Source organism: Pinus tabuliformis, chromosome 5_1 (genome assembly GCF_031772625.1).
Source record: "Pinus tabuliformis cultivar Carrire ecotype Pingquan chromosome 5_1, CPIR1, whole genome shotgun sequence".
In the NCBI taxonomy this organism is placed as follows: domain Eukaryota; kingdom Viridiplantae; phylum Streptophyta; class Pinopsida; order Pinales; family Pinaceae; genus Pinus; species Pinus tabuliformis.
Window position 1 is genome coordinate 805808919 of NC_142305.1, and position 8581 is coordinate 805817499.

An 8581-nucleotide genomic window follows, 5' to 3' on the forward strand; every position below is an offset into this window, starting at 1 on the left:
GCGAGGCTTGACATTTCTATCATATTGCGCCTTGATTCATTTCTTATGCACTTCATTATCCAATGCGTCTTCACGACGGGTTTCATCCAGATGGATGAGTTATAAGAAACATGCTTCTTGATCAGAAGTGTTGGGTAACAGGTCAATTGCGAGTTTGAGATATGAAATTTCACATTGTATCAGCAAGATTGCCTCTAGACCATACACCAATTGAAAGGGTGTGAATCTAATGCATTTCTCACCGAGGTTCGATATGCCCATAAGGCAGAGTACAGGATTAAATGCCAGTTTCATTTATGAACCCCTATCATTCTTTGAAGCATTTGCTTCAGGACTTTGTTGATGGCCTCAACTTGTCCATTCGCTTGCGGATAATAAGGAGTAGAACTATCATGTGAAAGTCATAACTTTGTAGTTAACTCACTCATCATGTGATTGCGAAAATGTGACCCATGATCTGTAACTATAGCCTGTGGTACACCAAACCGGGAAACCACATGGTTGAAAAAGAAAAGTGCAGCCGTCTCACCACTGTTGTTTAATGTTGGCATCGCCTCAACCCATTTTGTGAAATAGTCAACGGAGACTATAATGTACCCATGCCCCCCGGCCGAGGTGGGGTTACATGTCATGAAGTCAATGCCCCATTTGGCGAATGTTCCAACAACGATGACAGGATGCAATGGTGTAGGTGGTAATATAGCTTTACGGTCATAGATTTGGCATGCATGACAACTTCTGACGGCAATAATGCAATATTTGAATATGGAAGGCCAAAAGTAAACATCACAGAGAATTCTCTGCACGGTAGAATAACTAGATAAGTGTACACCACACGCACCTGAATGAAAATAATTCAAAACTTTCTCGTCTTCCTCATGAGTGAGGCACCTTCATAAAATCGTATCGATACCATGACTATAAAGAGTGTCGCCAACGATCAGATAATATTTGGCTCGGTAACGGGTACGTCGCTGTTACGAGCGAGAGGTATCAGGCTAGAAAGTATGGGTTTGGAGATAAATCAGTATATCTCCATACCACGGGTCAGATAACGAAATGAGGAACACAGACTCATCCAAAATTGATGGTTCTGATGTTGAATCGATGGTATTCGAGGGAAAGTCGCAAAGAAGCTCGGGGAAAACAAGAGATTTATTTGATTTGAATTTGATGAACTCAAAATCATATTCCTACAAAATGACAATCCATTTTGAGTATTTTCCCCCCAACAATTGACATGACAAAATATATTTCATAGGGTTGCAATCTGAAATGACAATGGTCTTTCGGAGCAGGATATAGTGGCGAAATATCTGTATATCTTGAACAATAGCCAGAGCTAACTTTTCAACATAAGAGTACTTAACTTTTGTATCATTGAGATTGTGGCTCAAATAATATATCGGATGTTCAATCCCATATTCTTCTTGGACTAAAACCATTCCAATGGTTGTATCTGCAGCGGCGAGATACAAGAAGTAGTTGTTTTGATAATTCAGGGAATACATTAATGAGGCTCTAATCAAGGTATCTTTAAGAGCATCAAAGGAAGCTTGTGAAACCTAATCCCAATGGAAGGGTATCCCCTTTTTCAATAGACGAGTAAATCCTTTAGCCATTTCAGCATAATTGGGAATGAACCTCCTCGGAAAGTTAGCCTTCCCTTGGAGTCTCTATAACTGAAGTAGATTTGAAGGTGGAGGCAAGTCAAGAATTACCTGAACCTTGAACGGGTAGAGTCGAATTCCTTCCTTAGACACTATGAATCCAAGTAAATGATCAGAACCAACACAAAACACACATTTGTGTCGATTGAGTCGTATTTTGTAGTGTCGGCACCGTACAAATATAACTCTCAAATGTTGCGGGTGATCAGTCTACTTTCGTGAATGAGCAGGTGAATTGTCAAGGTATGGTTGAACAATATGTTTGATGTCATGGAAGGCATAATTCATTGCCCTATGAAATGTTGCCCCTACATTCTTCAAACCAAAAGGGAGTTTCCTATAAGCGAATGTGCCCCATGGACAAATAAAAGTAGTTTTAGATTGGTCCTCTAGGCGGATATTGATCTGATTATAGCTAGAAAAACCATCCATGAATGAGAATATTTCACATCTGGCACATTCATCAATAATCTGGTCGATAAAGGGAGTGGGATAATTATCTTTTGGACAAGCCTGATTAACATCCCTATAATCAACGCACACTCGTATTGTCCCTTGTTTCTTCATGACAGGAACAATATTGGAAACCCAATCAGTAAGAGGAATAGGGTAAATGAAAATAGCATGCAAAAGTTTTTCAAATTTTGTTTTAATGGCAGCAGCCTTCTTTGGATGAACAGGACAGAGGCGCTGTCATACTGGTTTGACATCAGGGTACATTTTGATCTCATGTTCAACTATACTAGAGTCAATTCCTGGCATCTCCTTATATGACCATGCAAATATATCTCGGAATTCACAAAAGAGAGCACAGTAAATATCAAGTTCTGATGAAGAACAAGATTTTCCAACATGAATGTTTTCTACAATGTTAGGTTTGGTTGAAATATTGATAGAAATTGTTTCTTCGATATTTGACAAGTTTCGCTCGGAATCTACTGTATCTATGAAAATAAAAGGAAATCAACAATTGATGGGTAATTAAGTTCATTTGAAAAATCTTCTATGTGATCTGGAATATGGGAATGATGATGATAATCTTCCCATGGTTCTTCTTCTGTTATCATTGATTGGATGATTCCTTCATTAGTAGAAAATATACGTGAAAAAGGATCGGAGGAAGTACCATATTCTAATGAATGATATACCCATAAAATTGGTGAAGATGGATTTGGGTTCGCCGCACAAGCCAAAAAGATTGATAGCTATGCAATGTTACGAAACCAGCTCACAAAAAGATAGATCAACGCCTTAGAAATAAGCCTCTTCGAGGGGGCAACCTCCTTTACATTGCACAAATGAACAATTCTTAGATGATTCAAATGAAAAAACCTCCTTTCTATATATAGGATTCTATGGGGTCATAATATAACCAAGCTGACCTAACAATAATAATATAAAGGCACAAAAAATAACAATAGAGGGAATCTATGGGGCACAATACTAACAATATGGGGACAATAGGGGCACAATAATAACAATAAGGGATACAACGACAATAGTAATGGGGGGATCACTAATATTATAGGGACCTAACATGCCCATCTCCTTCAAAAAAGTGTTGTCCTCAACACTTGAGTAGTTCTGGATGCTTCTGTATAAAATTCTCATCCTCCCATGTGGAATCTTCAACAGGTAAGTTCTTCCACTTGATGAGATACTCTGAAATTGATCTATTTCGTAGCTTTCGAGTTCTTGTTTCTTTTACTGCTTCAGGTTCCAATATGATTTTTCCTTCCTCATCAAGTGTTGGCAATATTGTCTGAACTGGAAGCTTGTCACCTATAACCTTATTTAAGCATGAAACATGGAAAACTGGGTTCACTCGAGAAGCTGCAGGAAGCTCCAATTTGTATTCCATAGTACCTATCTTTTGAAACACCTTGTACGGGCCATAATACTTTGGTGATAATTTGTTATCCTTCTTAGCTTGCTTGAGGGACATTTGTTTATATGGCTGTAGCCGTAGGAATACCCAATCACCTACATCAAAAAATTCTTTCGCTGCAATGTTGATCTGCCTGCTGTTTCATTCTATTCTGTGCCAAGGTGAGGTTATCCTTTAGGAGTTGGAGAACTTGTTGCTGATGCTCAATGTGATCTTCCACTGCTTGAACCTTATAATTTTCTCTTAAATATGATGTGATGGATGGTGGATGATATCCATAAAGTTCCATAAATGGGGTCATTTTGTTGCAGTATGGAAGGAAGTGTTATACCACCATTCAGCCAGAGGCAACCATTTGACCCATTGTGTATGTTTATCAGATACAAATCAACAAAGATATCCTTCCAAACATTTGTTTACTATCTCATTTTTCCCATCAGATTGAGGATGATAAGATGATCTATGAGCTAACTGAGTACCAAGACAAGAAAATAATTCTATCCAAAAATTTCTCGTGAAAATGGGATCTCTGTCACTTACAATAATCTTTGGGTTTCCATGTAGCTTTTGAATTGTTTCCATAAATGCAGTAGAAACTGTACTCACTTTAAATGGATGAGATAATGCACAAAAGTGTGCATACTTGGTAAGTATGTCCACTACCACCATGATAACACTCTTTCCTTTGGACTTGGGTAAACCTGTGATAAAATCCATTGAAACCTCCTCCCAAGGTATCACTAATATTATAGGGACCTAACATGCAAGCTCAATAGTGCTTAGTGGCATGATTTCATTATTACTATCAACTTCTGGACTATTGGTAATTTTCCTTAAGTCAGATGAAGTGGAAGATATCATGTTGCAAGTCTCAACTTTTGCCACTTCCGCCAAGTTTGATGGTGATGGTAGTGAAAAAGTACCCCTTAGCGAAGGATCCTTGAAGAGACCTACGCCAATGTTTTGAAGAGATAACAGGGGTTCATGTACTAACAAAATGCTTCCAGTAGCCAATGAACTAGAGGTGAAGAAGGCGAGTTGGTCGATAACTGTGATTCCACCCTTATGAGGGGATGCAATCATATGAAAATACGTAGAAACCACAACAGGCATAACATAAACCCACGATCTTCCTAAAAAAATGTTGCAGTCAAGGGGTCGTCAACAACCTCAACTTAAATAGTTATTGTTTTGCCTCCTAGTTTGATTTGTAGATTACTCAATATTCCACAAGGCGTATATGTGCGACCTTCAAAAGCTTTTAATGTTGTTGGTGAACGTGACAAAGGTGGCGAGCCAAGTGTTTTCCAACAATTCATAGACATAATACAAGTAGATGCCCCCTCATTAATAATGGTTTGGTGAATAAGTTTATTCAAGGAATTTACTTGAATCAGGAATGCTAATTGCATTGGTAACTATGGCATATAACCCGCATGGTTGAAAACCATAAGATTGGAATCCGTTGGATCGATTCCACCAATTGCTGACAACAAAGCCTGCTTTTGGGAGGGACAATTTTGAAGCACCTCAAGCATCGACATAGCAAAAGGTGACTGAGCCAAATCTTCTACTATGTTATAGTTCTGTGTAGCTCGAGCTTGAGGGTTAAATGTCGATTTATGTACAACTCCCTTAGGTGGTTTTATCGTTAACTCTGGTGCAATATGTGGTGGAATAGGATCAGACGAAGTTGAAGTCGAAGAGTAAGGTTGATCATCTTGGTTATTCGATGATGACGGTTGATTTCCATAATCTTTACTTCGTGTTAACACCAAAACTTCAATTTTAGGCTTAGAGGCAGATAGCATAAGCACTTGGAAATTGGAATCCTGGTCTGTAGCAACCATATTTGTCTCCGGTTTTGGAAAAGGATCCATGAATATCGCGGATGTATTAGAAGTCTTCAGAAGCTTTGAGACTTCGGAGCGGTGAAGACAATATCGCGTAAAATTCTCATCGTTACATATCAAACATGGTAACAAGGTTTCCTAGCCAAAGGAGAGGAATCAAATGATTTCTCTGGAGGGGAATTATTTTGTTTCTTCTTTTTTTTACCCTTATTCTTGCTTCTTGGTTGCTTTTCATTCTTGCCTTTGTCAGATGACATGGCATTGATTTTCGAAGCAAGAGCGTTATCAGATGCATTTGTAGTTTGATTCGAAATGGAAAGTGTTTGACCATATGGTCTACCTTCCGTTTGTGTGCTCGAAGAACCAATCACACCATCACCGGCATGAGAGTCCTTACTCGATGGTGGAGGAGGAACAATGAAAGCTGGTCGGGGTGCATTCGGGATCTTGTCATAGAGCGTGCCAGATTGTGTATAAATCAAGTCCAAATATTGGGCACGAGCAATTATTTTCTCTTCAGTGACAACTCCACCTTTGCCACATCCTCAGTGATAGATGGCATCAAGGATTTTATAAACCACTAAGCCAAAAGTTGATCAAGAACATAAGTTTTAACCATTCGACGATGACGATGCCACTCATGAATATGATCAAAGATATGAGTAGCAGTAGTCTATTTAAAGTTGGTTAATAGTTCCATACCAGTCTCATATTGTATGGGTAACTGGAAGTGGGTTAAAAACATGGTAGCTAAGGTAGTGATGTTATCAAAAGAAGCTCGTGACAACTCAATGTACCACTTTGCAGCTAGACCAGTAAGCATTCTCTGGAAAAGACGTAGTCTAACTGAATCATCATTTAAGGAGTTTGATGAACACCATAAATGAAAAGTCATGAAATGGTTGGACGGGTCTTCTCTAGGGTTTCCATTGAATTTTGGAATATCGGAAGGTAATTTATGAGGAATCACCAGCCACCAATGTGCATAAAGAATTGGGTCGTTGGTGAGCCGGTTTAGATCTGGTAATTCAAGTGTCGCAACGAAAGGAAACTGTCTATTGAGGTCAGGTTGAGCATATCCAGGGTAAGATGGGATTGCTTGGGCAATAGGCCTTTGCATACTAGCATAAGGCATCTGCTACTGGTAACCTTGATAAGGGTAAGTTTGTTGAGAAAATCCAGCATAAGGTTGTTGTTGAGCACCAGGATACATTTGCTGTTGTCCAAACCCAACATAGGCTTGCTGACCAGGACTTGGATAAACTTGTTGCTGACCAAACCCAGCATAGGCTTGTTGACCAAGTCCAGGTTGAGGTTGGTATTGCTGGAATTGTTGTTGTTGATATTGGGGTTGCCAAGGTTGTTGAAGCAACTGTTGTTGTTGTTGATACAACGGTTTTTGATTTAACGGTTGTTGCCCACCAATGTAAGCTTGACCAGGTTGTGAATACACTAAACTAGTGTAAGTATGAGTCATTCCAGTAAAAGGTAAACTAGCCTGAAGTTGTTAGACTCCAGACATAAGTGGTTGTTGTAAAACTGCCTGAGAAGGCTGAATCTGTATACTTAAAACTTGGGGATCTGAGGTTGAAGGACCACCTTGCACAAGTTGAGATACAACAATTTGAGGTTGTGATTGTGGTAAAGCTGTAACAGCAGGTGTTGTAGGTATGGATGAGACAGATTTCATAGGTTACGATGGATACACAAGCCTAGGTTGAACGAGCATTGTTGGCTGCCATTGACAAACAGTCATTCCAGGCTGACCTAAAGATGACGGCATACCGACATATGGTTTTCCCCTAGAAAATGGAGGATAAGGAGAATGTGCATATTGTTCTCCATATGGGGGTAGTCCAGTGTAAAGCGGATACATAGGACGGTAACCAGATGAACCAGCTTGATATGAACTTGATGGGTCCAGTTGTTCGGTATCCGTTAATGAAGAACTAGATAAAATTATAGTAGAGGACATTGGTGAAGACCAAGGGCTAGAAGCAACACTTGAGTGGGTTCCCGATAAATATTGGTAACTTGATGGGACAAACGGAACACCATACAAGTGTGACTCAGGTGTCGTAGTAAAATCAAAGAGGTTGCGACAAAAGATTTTGCTGTAGCTGTAACATATGGTATGGTCTGGGATGTTGACTCTGCCATAGTCAAATGTCCAAATAAATTTCCTAATGAATCAACGAGTGTCAGAAAGTAATCAAGATCAAAAGGAGTAGCAAAATGAGGAGTATAACGATACAGATAAAGTCCAGTTCCAAAATAGAATGGAGTTTTGGGTGATTCTACCTCAGGTTCCTCTTCTATTGAAATCAAACCAGGTGGAAGAATTTCACCGTCATGTCCGTAATAGGTTTCTGGTATTTGTTTCTGAGGTAAAGAATAAGTCTCGATAGCTACGGATGTCTGAGGATGTACCGGTCAATCTTCTTCCAGTAAGGTAGCAACTTCTGACTATTCAACCTCAAGATCCAAATGTTTTGGTAAAAGAACAAGTTCAGGTTGGACTTCCTGAACAAATTTTGGTTCAGAAGTAACTTCTAACTGAACAGTGATAGGTTTAGGATTAACTTTTGGTTGAACAGATACATGTTCAAAAGTAATTTCTTGTTGAACAACTTCAAGTTGAGAATCAACTTGTTGTTGAACAACTTGGGTTACCATTTCACTAGATTTAGTTCTAGGTTCCTTAGGTAATTGTGGAGATTCCACTTCAGTAACAGATGTACTAGTAACCATAGGGGTAACTGGGGTCACAGTACTTACTAGTATAGGTGTTTCTGGTAATTCAGATGAAGAACCATAAGCTTGTGAAGTACTAGATCCAGTCAAACGAGATTGCTTCAACCAGATGGGTTTAGCTTTAGGCGATAAAGGAGGTTTACTTGCTGCTTTCCGTAAATGACGGGGTAAGGGTTGATTTTCCTCCACGATTACTGATTTATTTTATTATAGAAAAGAAATAAACAAAAAGGGGTAAGCTAGGAAAAAATGTTTACCAAGCAACTGTGAACTACAGAATACCTCCCGACGAATCGAGAAGTACAGGCAGGGAATCTCCCCGAATGATGTGTTCAGTGTATCATAGTGTACAAGGCAGCTGACTCGGTTACCTAAGGATGGATAGAAACCTAGTGTTGTCCTTCCATATATACCCA